The following is a 15,245-nucleotide window of genomic DNA, read 5'->3' on the forward strand; positions in this document are numbered from 1 at the left end:
CCTGATAGCTATGGATTTAGTACCTGATAGATAAACTTTGGCAGTAATGGACTTTGTCTCAATGCCTTAGGTCAATCCTTAGGAACGAATGAATAAATGATAGTTGATTCTTAGGGTAAAACCTTAAGAAATAAAGAAGATAATGGGGATGGGTAATTGGGTTGATTGTTTGATGATTAAATATAATAATTATATTATTGTGGGTTGAAAACCCTATATGCTCACCAGGCTTCCAAGCCTGACCCATTCAGTTTTCTTTGCATTACAGGTAATGGCACAAGAGTATAAGTTGGTGGACTTGACGAGAGATTTTGGATTATAGATCAGTAGTTATAAATAACTGTTGTAAGGTCTATTTTATACTGTTTATGCTTTTGGTCTGTATCGGAACATGACATCCCGAGGTTTTATTATTCAATGATAATACATTTCTTTAAGAGTGCTTTGATAAATTCTTATCATATTTGGTTTTGGGAACAAATTCCGCATCAGTTTTCTTTAAACGATTACTCTGATTTTAAAACAAAGCATAAACAAATTGGTCTTTTCTGGCCGTGAAATTGGGGATGTCACACGGGGCGTGTTTGACCAAGAAGAAGCAATTGACCATGCTGAACACGGGCCGTGTCATTTTAGTGCAAATCAACACGGGTCGTGTTGACTGCTGAACACGACCCGTGTCAGTTTAGCCTATTTTAACACGGGCCGTGTTCGACTCAAAAACCAACTTTTGGTAGTTTTCCTATTTTTCATATCACGGGAATTGGGTCATTTTTACACACACACATCATATCAGAGCACTATTGAGGAGGGGATTTCAATGGTTTTTGCAAGGGTTTGATCATTTGTCATTTGGAAACATTATTTCTCCCATTTGTAAGTTGTAATTGCACATTATTTCCATCTTTTAACTTGTGATCTTGTTCTAGCCATGTGTGGCTAGAACCCTAGTTTCTCCAACTTCATGCTTTGACTTCTTGGGTGTGATTTCAATCATATGACTTGATGTTTGTTTTTAATTTCTATCTAGTGAATTTGATTTTTCTTTAATCAAATGTTTGATTCTAATTGTAATTCTTATTGGCCATTTGAATTAGGGTTAGGTCATTCAAGTTATCTATTTTGCAAAATCCGTAATTGTTTTGTGAATTGGACTAAGTAACAAGCACTAAACTGATTTCCATTTAATGAATTTAGTGTAAATCTTATTCACACATTCTTACACTCCCGAGCTTGTGAGGAGTATTGGGTGTTGTTGGGAACATTCACATAAAGCTTAATGCAATCTTTTAATCTAATTCTAAGAGCTTGGTTATATTAGGTTAGTAAGGTTAGGGTTAATCAAAGAGCTTGTTTTGGTTAATTAATGTGGTGAATGGGAAGTGTTAGAGCTTGTTAACACTTTCAAGTACCAACTTAGATGAAATTGAGCAAGTATCATGTCATTTTGGAATCACATTGCTAAGTTGTCATACATAGAGTTGGAGTCCTTACAATTTCTCAATTTAATTCACTTATTTCGTCGATTACTTGTGTCTTTAATTATTTGTTCTAATCATTGCATTCAAAACTCCTCCTCTTACTTTTGGTGACTAAAGTACCTTGCGCAAAGAGGTAAAGACTAATTGTCCCGTGTCTCTGTGGATCGACCCTGCTTGCCTTGTACTACTCTTTTAGTGCAATATAGTAGTGTTCTTTTGGAGTATATCGTACCCCTTTATTTGTTGGGTTTGACACGCCTAAAAAATTGGCGCCATTGCCGCGGACACGGTGTTACTAAGTGTTTATGCCAAGATTTTTGTGAGCAGGTACATCTCTTTTAAAAAAAACATAAAAAAAAAAAAAACAAAAAGTGACGCTCGAAAATAAATACTCCTTACATTGAAGACCAACTTTCCAAGCTAGCTCAGTTAGTTATGATGATTGGAAATGACCAAAGTACGCAACCCACACTTATTCCTTGTGATTTTTGCACTCAAAATGGACATCATACCAACATGTGTCCATATTTACAAGGGGAATGGGAGGAAGTGCAGGAAAGGGGAAGCTACTACTGGCCAAACCAATGGAGTTATGATCAACCTCAACATGATCAATGGTGGGAAAGAAACCAAGCTTGGGGAAATAAGCAATGCCAAAACCCATACCAAGCTTGGGGAAATGACCAATACCAACCAACTCCACTGTTCCAACAACCATATCCTCCACCTCCCCAAAAAATGAAACTTCGAGCATGTCTTTGGAAGACATTGTGAAAAGCATTGCCACTACTACCCAAATCTTCCAGGAAACAACCAAAGCTAGCCTCAAAAGCTTAGAGCAACAAATTGCACAACTTACTCAATCTGTGAGTATATTGGAAAATCAAGGCAAACTACCATCGCAGACTGAAGTGGACCCAAGGCATACCGTTTCCGCCATCACCTTGAACGATGGGGAAAACTTTGATGGCCCAAGACTGCAATTAGAAGACGGGGAAGAGGATGAAGAATTAGAAGTGGAGAAGGTTGTCGAGGAAGAAGTAGAAATTAAGAATGCTTACATGGAAGTTGTAGAGGAGGTGTCGGAGGTTGACAAAAAAGAGGCTGAGCCACCCACTACCAATGAGAAACTCCTTTCACCGGTAGACCAACCACAAGAGCCGAAAACGTTAAATTTGCTAGACCCTTCAAATGATATGTACCTCGAGAAGGAAGACACCCAACCGGTCATCAAATCGACCACCTTATCAAAGAAGGAAGATTTGACCACCTTACCGGACAAGTACAAGAAAGGGGTCGGCTGGACGATTGTTGTCATTAAGGGTCTAAGTCCAACATGGTTCCCACGCAAAAAGAAAGTCAAGTACAAGATAAGTGTTCCATTGAAGGAGGTGGCGAAAAGTTTACTAAGTTGGAGAGCCCACATACTTAGATCGATGCATACTCAAGGGTCATGTCGAGCCAACGACTTTAAAAAAGGGCGTCTAACCGGGAGGCAACCCGGGGGTATTTATGTCCTTTCTTTTTAAACTTTTTAGTCTTTGGTAAATTTTAAAATTTTAATGTCCCAAATGGTTTTAAACTTGTTTTTTTTATGCCTAGAAAATGAATCTCGGGCTCCAAAAATATTTCACGGATAGCTTGGGGAAGATGAAGAGAAGGTTCTCACCACAATTGCTAGGCTCCAAGAACGATTTGGTAAATTCTTTCCATATCTTTAATCGTTCATATTTTGCTTAAAAATCCAACTGGTGTGCACTTATGACTATCTTGGACCCATTCCCAACCCGAATACTATCCTCTTCCTCCTCCTCAATAGGTTGTTCCACCCTCTCCAAGCATCGGGGACGATGCTTATATTCAAGCTTGGGGAGGGGTAGAGTTGTACATTAGGTTCATCTGCATGCATTTTGTAACGCTCGTAGATCCGGGCTAGTCAATTTAGAGACAATGAGCATCAAAAATGAGTTTTTGATGGAAGATTATTTAGAAGGAATAATCTTAACCAAGTATTAGTATATGTTACAACGGTTCCGTACATATAAAGAACGCCGAAATCCGAGTTATAAGGAAGAAGTTATGGCCCGTCGAAGTTTTACGGCAAAACCGGCACGACACCGGGAAGCGTAAATAGTGAATTTACGTTAGAGCAACTTTTAGCCTTAGTGATCTAAACAAAAGTTGTAGAATACGTTAAACCGAAAACATACAAAAAAAGAACGCCCAAATCTGACTTCGTATGAGGAAGTTATGAATTTTCTAAGATTTGACATAGCAGTGCACGGTCCAAAACTCGAATTTTAGTTCGAGCGGTTTTTGGCTTACGCGACCTAAATGAGAGTTGAAGATCTCTCTAATAGGAACTCAATGATAAAAATACAGATTAAAACGGAATCTGTATGAAGAAATTACGAATTTTACGCGTACATTTAACAGTGTAATCTTCTCATACTATTAAATTTAAAATCGATCGAGAAATAGCAGATGGGATCAAAAGGAAAGTTGTAGATCTTGTCTTTACCTACGCGTGGATATAAAGAACGTCAAAAACGGAGTTCGTATGCGAAAGTTATGAATTTTTAGAGATTGACAGTTTTACCTGCGTCCGGCGCCACGTGTCAGCACCAGATTTCGCCTTGGAGCCTACGCAAGGCTCACGACGTGAGCACCCTTTCTCACGACGTGAATCCGCCCAGACAGCCTATAAATAGAGGCGTAAATCACCCCCAAAACTCACACCTTTCATACTCTTTCTCTCCCATTACCCCCAAACCCTCTTCCCCCTTCCCTAGCACCTCCTAGGTGTTAGAGGCGAGTCCCGGAGCGCCGGAAGGCTCCGAGAAGAAGAGATTTCGGCTCGGAAGTTCTGCCCCTGCAGAGCCCGGCTCCTAGCCAAACCCCTGGTAAGTGATATATTCTTACCCTACCTTAAGTATAGCTTATGTTTAAATATAGTAATGTTATTAGGACCTTATAATAAATATATGGGTTATTACGAGTTATATAAGAGTGTTACTCAACGCTTATATAATACTAATAATAGCTAGACTATTAATTAGTCGTAGTTAACGTTAGACTAAACCCTAGTGGTATTGATGTTGGATTAGTGTCTAAGCCCGTAACTATATTTGGTAAGTGCTTGACCCGGTTGTGCATGGTCCTTTTGGGTTGCCTTCACCATAGCAACTTGACAGGGTGATTTATGAAGAGAGAAGAGATATTATTATATTAATATATTATGAAAATAATATATTAAAGGAATCATAATATTATTTAATTAATATTAGTCATAAATTACTTAGGAATTAATTTGGTGACTAAAAGAGGTTAATTGAATAAAGGGGCTTAAACTGTCAATTTTGTGATAGTTAGTTTTTGGGCTATGGATCCTTGTAAATATAGGGTGGCCGAAATTAAGGAGTATGGGCTCCTTGAATTCTTCCAAGCCTTAATCTAGAAGGATCCTTGGATTGTTTAAGGCCTAAGTTATTCAATTAAGGTTAAGGAGGTAACCCTAGTAGCTCATAGTATAAATAGACCCTATGGGTTGGAGAAATCGGACATCTTGCTTCCTTGGGAACCCTAGAGCCGATTGCTACATCTCTCCTCTCTCTCCAAATCAACCTCTTGCTAGTTGGTGTTTGTAAGCCATTAGAGGAGTGACAATTATGACTCTAAGCTCCAAGAACAAGAAGATTCAAGCAAGCAACTTAAGGTATTCATCTAGATCTGATTTCATGTGTTATGTTTCAATTGTATTCTCTAGATCTAGGATTGTAAGCCTTGGATACATTGCATGTTCAATTAGAGAAACCTAGATCCAAGCATTAGGGTTTGCATGTGCACATAGGAAAGTTCTTATGGCTCAAACCCATCAGTGATATCAGAGCTTAGATTGATTTCTATTGAATTGATGCATTGTTTGATTGTTCTTGCCATGAAAAATCATTTTTTTTGTGCCCCTGACTGACAGACTCGGCGAGTCCCATTGTGGACTCGGCGAGTAGCATGAACTCGGCGAGTCCAAGCGTTTGTCAGAGTGATTTTCGGGATTTCTTGCTGTTTTGCTTGAGGATACTTGCCTTAATCGTTTTGGGTCAATAAAATACGAGTTTTATCATATATTTGACTATATCCTTGACAAAACAAAAGATAATTACCATTTAATTAAATAATAATTTCCTTATGTGATAATAATTGATTATTTGAATTAATTGGTGGATTGTCTTGCAAGTAATATTGACTAGGTCAAATTTAGATAATCATTAAATTAATTAGTTGATTTATATTATTTTCTATTTGATCCTTTATGTTTTGAAAAGTTCAAAACTTGTCCTCAAGTTTTGAAATTTAAAGTTTTGTGATTAAAAGTTTTAATTTGGACTATTTAAATTTCAAACCTTAGAATTTTACAAGTTTTAAAATTCAACCTTATACTTATAGTATTATAAGATTAATATATATACGTATAGCTTAAATGATAGTCTTACCGTTAGTAGGCATCATTCACGAAGCCAATCTATAAGGGGGGTATAAGGTTATGGCCTATAAAATGGCCGTTTAATGGGTGTCCATTCTCACCCACCGCTTCCTTGATTGGTGGAGGGTCGTTAGTCGAACGGGTAGGATCGGGCAAACATTTCATCATTAAAAGTATAATGAATCTATATAAAGTAACTAAACATTTTCATAAAATTCCCAATCTTAGTTACTTTAGGCAAAAGTGAATTGATGCAATTCCATGAAATTGCACTTTGTACCCTTGCTAAGACGTTAATGGAGCGCGTGTGGTTAACCGGCACATTAATTGGGTTCTAAGCAATGGTAGCAAAGGGTGACTCATTGTTTGTCATAGTTCGATTGAGCGTGTGTGGTTAACCAGCACATCGAATAGGTGACTGTAACAATGAGGGCACCATGTACATTTGCATGGTTATTCACACCCACTTTGTGATCCTCGGCATCCCAGTCACAAACGAGAGGGGCATATCGAGATTTGAACATGCCATTGAAAAATTCAATGTATCTCAAAAGATCTAGGAGTTTTCAATACATTTAAAACCTAATTTCTTTTTCGTTTTTCATGGAGGAGAATTAGTGAATCGACATTCACTTGCCTTCAAATTATTTACTTGTTAGATTACGGCATCCCTTTTCTAATTTGTAAATAATGTTGTTGGTTCCTAGCCCTAATTTCTCATTTGGGTGATTAATTGGGGAAATTCATTTCTAATCAACTTTGTTCCTTTTCCTTTTCAGATGTCGAACGCAAACAACAACGCTTCTGGGTCAAACTCCTCTGGTTCATTCTCACTCATGAACTTGTGTGGGAAAGTGATCTTTGATGGGACCAATTTCAGTAATTCGATCCGCAACATTCGCATGGTCACTCGCTACGAGGACAAAGAATATGTCCTCGACGAGAAGCTAAAGGAGATTGACATCGAAACTGCTACTGCCGATGAGATCGCGGCCTACGAGGCCCACGAGCGTGATGCCACGAAATTCCATTACATCATGCTCGCGACTATGACTGCTGAACTTCAAAAGTCCTATGAGGACAAGTACCCCTATGAAATGCATCAGGATCTGCTGGAACGCTACCACCAGAGCGCTAGGCAAGAGAGGTATGAGATCATCACTTCGATGATCACTACCAAAATGGGTAATGGAGAGTCCCTTACCGCCCATCTGCAAAAGATGCAGAGATATGTTGATCGCCTGCTGAAGTTGAATGTGAACTTCGATGAAGAGCTGGCAATTGACATCATCCTTCACTCATTGCCTTCCTGCTATAGCCAGTTCCGCATGACCTACCACATGAATAAGGAAGAGGTCTCCTTGAGCAAGCTTCAGGGCTTGTTAAGAACTGCTGAGAGCAACCTCAAGGATAAATCTGTTACATCACCTCCAACTCCAGCTGCTGCCCCTATCTTGGCAATAGGGCAAGGGAAGGGTAAGAAGAGGAAGGCCTCTTCAAGGGGCCACCACAAGCGAAAGTCCCAATATGGCACCTCTTCTAGTGGAACCAAAGTTTGTTCTGCCAAACCCAACTCAAACCCTAAAGAGGCAGAGTGCCACCACTGCCACAAGATAGGGCATTGGAAGAGAAGCTGCCCAGAATATCTGCAGGCCATCAAGGATGGAAAGATCAAGCCATCTTTCGCAGGTATTTACACAATTAAATCTAATAGTTTATCACATGCTACTTCTTGGGTTCTTGATACAGGATGTGGTTTTCACATATGTTCTGATTTGCAGGGACTAAAAGGAAATAGGGATGTGGAGCGTGGAATGATGAATCTGATCATGGGAAACAGAAGATCGTCGCCTGTGACCAAGATTGGAGTTTATTCCTTAGTGCTTAGTAATGGTTTAGATTTAAATTTGAACAATTGTTTCTATCCGCCAGATATGGCTAGAAACATCATTTCATTTCATGGTTTATATAAACAAGGTTTTAGATATTCATTTGATAATGAAAAGGGTTCTATTTATGCTTATTTTAATAATGTTTTATATTTTGAAGCATTGCCTTGTAATGGAATATATGAAACTGTGATGGTTGTAGACAATTTAGGAAATGATGTGTTGTGTGTGGATTCTTCCAATAGTATGGATAAAGCATGCTTGTGGCATTGTCGTCTAGAACATGTCAACAAGAAACGCATAGCCCAACTCCAAAAGGATGGAGTGTTGGAGTCATTCGACCTTAGGGACGATGACGTGTGCGAGTCTTGTTTACTTGGAAAGATGACCAAGTCACCCTTCACTGTCACTTGTGCGAGAGGTGAGGGTTTATTGTATCTCATACATACAGATGTATGTGGGCCCTTTAGATCCACCACGAGGGATGCGAATCGCTTCTATGTGACTTTCACAAATGATTATAGCAGATATGGGTATATCTACTTAATCAAGCACAAGTCATAAACCTTTGAAAAGTTCAAAGAGTTTAAACAAGAAGTGGAGAATCAGTTGGGCAGGAAAATCAAGATGCTTCGATCTGATCGAGGTGGAGAGTACCTAAGTCTTGAGTTCCACGACTACCTCAAGGAATGTGGAATAGTTTCACAATTTACGCCACCTAGGACACCACAATTGAATGGTGTAGCTGAGAGGCGTAATCGAACCTTGCTAGACATGGTTCGTTCCATGATGCGTCGTGCTTCACTACCTATCTCATTCTGGGGGTATGCCTTAGAGACTGCCGCCCATATCCTTAACTTAGTACCTACGAAGAAGGTTGCCAAAACACCTCACGAGATATGGACAGGGAAGGCTCCCTCGTTAGCACATATCAAGGTTTGGGGTTGCGAGGTTTTCGTAAGACGGGAAACTCACGACAAGCTCAAACCTCGTAGTGAGTGATGTATTTTCATCGGTTACCCACAGAAATCATTTGGATATCTCTTCTACAGACCGAGTGACAATGTTTTCTTCGTTGCGAGAAGAGGGGTTTTCCTAGAGCGAGAACTCATAAGCCAAGGAGACAGTGGGAGGCAGATCGATCTTGAAGAGCTTCAAGAATCGAGCGATGAAGGAACCTCTAACACTGGCGCTCAACCCGAGGAGGAAACTCCGGTTGAACCGATTGACGAGTCATTACCTCTTAGACGTTCCGAAAGGGTTAGTGTTCCACCCCAGTTCTATGGTTTTCATATTACTGTGGAAGGGGATACGTTCATTAGTGATAGTACACTAGTGAATATGGACGAACCTAACAGGTATAAGGAAGCCATGGCAGGCCCAGAGTCTGCGAAATGGAAAGAGGGTATGGACAGCGAGATTCAATCCATGTATGACAACCAAGTTTGGAATTTGGTTGACAATGTACCAGGTCGTAAGACGGTCGGGTGCAAGTGGATCTTCAAGAATAAGACTGACGTGGATGGAAACGCGCAAACTTATAAAGCGCGATTGGTTGCGAAGGGTTTCACTCAAACTCCTGGAGTTGACTACGACGAAACCTTCTCACCAGTTGCGAAGATAAAGTCTATCAGGGTAATGTTGGCCATTGATGCATTTCATGACTATGAAATATGGCAGATGGATGTCAAAACCGCTTTCCTTAATGGGAAGTTGGCTGAGGATGTTTACATGGCTCAGCCAGAGGGTTTTGTCAATGCGAAGCATCCCAACAAATTGTGTAGGCTTGAGAAGTCTATTTATGGACTTAAACAAGCGTCTCGTAGATGGAATCTTTGTTTTGACGAAAAGGTCAAAGAGTTTGGTTTTCTGCGAAGCGAAGATGAATCATGTGTATATGTCAAAGCCAGTGGGAGTATAGTAATCTTTCTCGTATTGTATGTCGACGACATACTACTCATAGGAAACGACATCCCGACACTGTAGGAGGTTAAGTCCTAGCTCGGGAAGTGCTTCGCTATGAAGGACCTCGGAGAGGGTTCCTATATTCTGGGAATAAGGATAGTGAGAGACAGAAGTAAGAGACTAATAGGGCTTAGTCAGAATACTTACTTGGACAAGGTACTAAAACATTTTAGTATGGATCGAAGAAAGGGGAGTTACCAATCCAGAGTAATGCCAAGTTGAGTAAGACTCAAAGTCCGAGTACTGAAGTCGAGATAGCAGAGATGAGCCGAGTGCCATACGCTTCCGCAGTTGGCTCAATCATGTATGTTATGACTTGTACTCGTCCTGATGTGGCCTTCGCTTTGAGCATGGTCAGTAGATATCAAGGGAACCCTGGCAGAGCGCATTGGATCGCGGTTAAGAATATTCTTAAGTACCTTCGGAGGACCAAGGAATGGTTTCTAGTCCTCGGTGGGAGTGATGAATTAAAGGTGCGAGGGTACAGTGACGCCAGTTTTTAGACCGACAGGGATAACTACCGTTCGCAGTCGGGCTGGGTCTTTACCCTCAATGGAGGAGCAGTGACTTGGAAAAGTTCCAAGTAGGAAACCGTAGCTGATTCAACATGCGAATCAGAGTACATTGCAGCGAGCGAAGCGTCAAAGGAGGCGATATGGCTGAAGAACTTCATTGGAGACCTTGGAGTTGTGCCAGCCATAAAGGAGCCCATAGAGATTTTCTATGATAATGAAGGAACAGTTGCCTTGACCAAGGAACCAAGAGATCATGGTAGATCTCGACATATCGACAGAAAATATCACTTTATTTGACATCGAGTGGAAGAAGGACTCCTCGTAGTGAAGAGGGTATTGTCAGAGGATAACCCAGCAGATCCGTTTACGAAGGGACTAAGCAGGGTTAAGCACTTGCAGCACGCTAGGAGCATCGGGCTGAAGGACGATATTAGTTTAGATTAGATAGTTTGGAAACGTGTAATAGATAAGTTGTTATTAACATTTGATGATTAAATAAAGGAGTATTATTTATTAGTAATGTTACTGTCTTATGTTAATCTTTTACCTATTGTTTCAATTTTGCATGTTTTTACTTCCTGAATAATTGAGTTATTTGATAATAATCGAATTATTCGAACGGTCCACAGTCGTTCATATGTTGGAAGTATATATGAATGAAGACTGTCATGAATTGGTGTGTAGATTGTCTAAAGTGTATTAGACATAGCAAAAGTTTGCTACAACTTTCATGAGTGCTTATGAACTTGATTTGAGCATTGGAATAAACCCACACTTGCTGGAATCACTTCATGGAATTTATCACGAGTGATCGCAAGATGGTAATATCATATGGTCTTAAAACCTAGATATATGGTTTATTGTTTGCTAATTGGTTGTGCATTGATAATGCGTAAACGCATCAATAACTTGATGTTATAAATAGGATTGTTGTGTATGATTTGATTAGTGGATAGTATATGCATATAAGTCGAAGTTTATCTGTTCCTTTTATTCTAAGAGGTTAAAAGCGATATCAGGGCCCCTCGATGATTTGATTTGACTTATGTGTCGGGCCCGGTCAGGACTGAATTGATGTGTTCATTTAAGTTCTATGTCAAATGAATCTGAGATCGAGATACCAGTTGCTGGACAATAATAATGACCATGTTCCATGTGATTGTCCGCACGATATCTAGAACAGAGGATTATACGATCCCTTATCTGAAGGACAAGTTACTGATAAGATCAGAGTTTGACAGCGTCTTTGAGAGCTACGATTGCTAATCGGATTAGGCTTGCATTTATAGTTACTAGACTTATCCAAGTGGGAGACTGTTGGATTAGTGTCTAAGCCCGTAACTATATTTGGTAAGTGCTTGACCCGGTTGTGCATGGTCCTTTTGGGTTGCCTTCACCATAGCAACTTGACAGGATGATTTATGAAGAGAGAAGAGATATTATTATATTAATATATTATGAGAATAATATATTAAAGGAATCATAATATTATTTAATTAATATTAGTCATAAATTAATTAGGAATTAATTTGGTGACTAAAAGAGGTTAATTGAATAAAGGGGCTTAAACTGTCAATTGTGTGATAGTTAGTTTTTGCGCTATGGATCCTTGTAAATATAGGGTGACCGAAATTAAGGAGTATGGGCTCCTTGAATTCGTCCAAGCCTTAATCTAGAAGGATCCTTGGATTGCTTAAGGCCTAAGTTATTCAATTAGGGTTAAGGAGGTAACCCTAGTAGCTCATAGTATAAATAGACCCTATGGGTTGGAGAAATCGGACACCTTGCTTCCTTGGGAACCCTAGAGCCGATTTCTACATCTCTCCTCTCTCTCCAAATCAACCTCTTGCTAGTTGGTGTTTGTAAGCCATTAGAGGAGTGACAATTGTGACTCTAAGCTCCAAGAACAAGAAGATTCAAGCAAGCAACTTAAGGTATTCATCTAGATCTGATTTCATGTGTTATGTTTCAATTGTATTCTCTAGATCTAGGATTGTAAGCCTTGGATACATTGCATGTTCAATTAGAGAAACCTAGATCTAAGCATTAGGGTTTGCATGTGCACATAGGAAAGTTCTTATGGCTCAAACCCATCAATTAATACTAGGTTTTGTCAAGGGAAAATTGTTTTGAGATAACGAAGTTTTGTCCGAGTACCGAGTCACCACCTTACTAGGTGAGTGCATAGTCCCTTTCATCTCACACATAGATATGAAGTATTTAATATACATTACGTGTTATGTGTGCATATTGTCTAAATATTTGTTGTATCTGCTGGGTGAAATATATTTTTTTATACATGTTTTAAATGTTTTAAACTGTATATGTATTTTATATCTACAAAATGTGTTGGGTAAAACATGGGTAGATGAAATAGTTGTTGTGTGATAACACGATGAAAGACCTCAAGGTTGACAGTGATCCAGTCATTTAGTGGAGCATAGATGACGACCACAGACTATACTAGACAGTCCAGTGGAACGCTAGCAGGCTCGTAACCTATAGGTGTTCTTGAATTAGGTGCTCATTAGGTATTTTGAACTGAGTGTGTTCACCATGTATTTTGAACTGAGTGTGTTCACTAGGTATACTTGAACTAAGTGTTCCACCAGGTATTTTGAACTGAGTGTGTTCACTAGGCATTTTTGAACCGAGTGTGTTCACTAGATATTTTGAACTGAGTGTGTTCACTAGGTATTTTAGAACTAAGTGTTCACTAGATATTTTGGACTACGTGTTCACCAATTGTAATCCATAAACCCTGTTAACGATGGACTTTGTGCCTATTCCATAGGATAATCCTTATGAATGAATGAACGAGAAATTGTTGATTCTTAGGGTAGACCCTTAAAAGTAAAGAAGATAATGGGGATGGGTAATTGGGTTGATTGTTTGATGTTTAAACATAATAATTATATTATTCTGGGTTGAAAACCCTATGTACTCACCAGGTTTCCCAACCTGACCCACTCAAGCTTATTTGTATCACAGGTGTCGATACGAAGCTACTTTACACTGAGAGATTTAAAAGAGATGTAGACCACTAGTGTAAATGAATGTAAGTTCTGTTTATGCTTATGTTTCTGTATTGACAATGACATCCCAATGTTTTAAAAGGAATAAAAATACATTTCTTCGGAAATGCTTTTGATACGTATTTATCATGTTTTTTTTTCTGGGAACAAATTCCGCAACACTTTTATTTAATTATTACTCTGATTTTCAAACAAAGCATAAACAAAATCGGTCTTTTCTGGCCGTGAAAATGGGGATGTCACAGTTGGTATCAGAGCATTAGTTTAAGCGAACTAGGAATAATGATTTATTTCTAGACTTAAACTTAGAATGCTAAGAAATGATCGTGAGGAGTGTGTCTAATAAATTTAGGTAATATACCTGAATAGACACAAGCACTAGCTTATTTAGGGAAAAATGCCTAACATGCTTTTATGTGATAAATGATTTATGATATGCATTATATGATCGGATCTATGGTCTATTGCCGACCGGATCTGGAAACTTTATGTGTTCAGGTTTCTAAACGTTTAATTACGGTGTTAGAACTGGCATATAACGTTTCGGAGAGATAAGGGGATTTATACGTCAATCATAGATAAAATCTTTCCTATCTTAATTCTCGTCATTACACACCGACCGTCTGATTTGGTGTATAGATCGAAATGGCAAGAACCCGAAGTGGAGTCGGGAACGCGAATGGAAATAGGAATCAACAACACCCAGTGATTGAACAAATACATGTTGTAGTTACCGCACCTGAGCCAATCACAATGGCCGGGGTACAAGCGATGATCCAAATGATGTTAGATCGTCAAATGGAGGAAACAAGGCGTTTACTTCAACAAAATCGAGAGGAACTTACGATGCCTATTGAACAACCTGAGCTGAATGATGGGCAGTCAGAAGGAGGGAACTACAGTGGGACGGTTGGTCAAGCCAACCCACCGATAGTTAGACGAAACAATCAGGATGGAGGAAATGACGGACGTGGATGCAAGTACAAGGATTTCATGGCATCCAAACCCCCCGAGTCTTTCTGGAAGCCCATCACCAGTGGAAGTTATGGACTGGATCTCCGAGATGGAGACAATGTTTGAGAGTTGCGAGTGTAGCAACAAACAGAAGACCGCCCTTGCGGTCCCTCTGTTAAAGTCTGGAGTACTGAGCTGGTGGAAGCTACTAGCTAACACGATGCCCAAGGGAGAAGCAAGCAAGATGTCTTGGGAAGATTTCCTAGTGCAATTAAAGATGCAGTACTGCTCTGAGCAGGATCTTATGGAGATCAACAATGAATTCCAGAATCTGAAGAAGGGGAGGATGAGTGTCACCGAGTATGCTGCAAGTTTTACGGAGAAGATGAAGCTCGTTCCTTATCTAGTTCCAACTGAGCTCTCCAAGGTCAACAAGTTTGCCCACAGATTACCAGCGGACTTTGGTCCAATGGTCAAGCAAGAAACCACTCTGAAAGCCGCCATCTGGGCTGCTAAGAATGTGGAGACCCAGATAAGAGGGAAGGGTCTGGAGAGAGCTGAAGTTGGCGAGAAAAGGAAGCATGAAGGATCTTCAAGGTCCAACAACGAGAGAAAATTCCCGAAGTCTGGAGGAGGAGGAGGTGAAGCAAGATGGTGTGATAAATGCAAGAAGAAACACTTTGGAAAATGCGGCGAGGAGGTGACATGTTTCAAGTGTGGAAAGTCTGGGCATTACGCCAATGAGTGTACATCCAACAAGAGGGTGTGTTATGAATGTAAAGAAGGAGGGCATCTTTCAAAGAATTGCCCAAAGAAGAATGAAGCAGCAAGGCCAAACACACCACCAAGGCAAAGGGCATTCCACATGATTCTCGATGAAGCAGAAAACAATGCGAGGAATCGAGGATGAGGACTTCATCAAGTTA

Source organism: Lactuca virosa, chromosome 1, assembly GCF_052849685.1.
Source record: "Lactuca virosa cultivar CGN04683 chromosome 1, Lactuca_virosa_CGN04683_v6, whole genome shotgun sequence".
Lineage (NCBI taxonomy): Eukaryota > Viridiplantae > Streptophyta > Magnoliopsida > Asterales > Asteraceae > Lactuca > Lactuca virosa.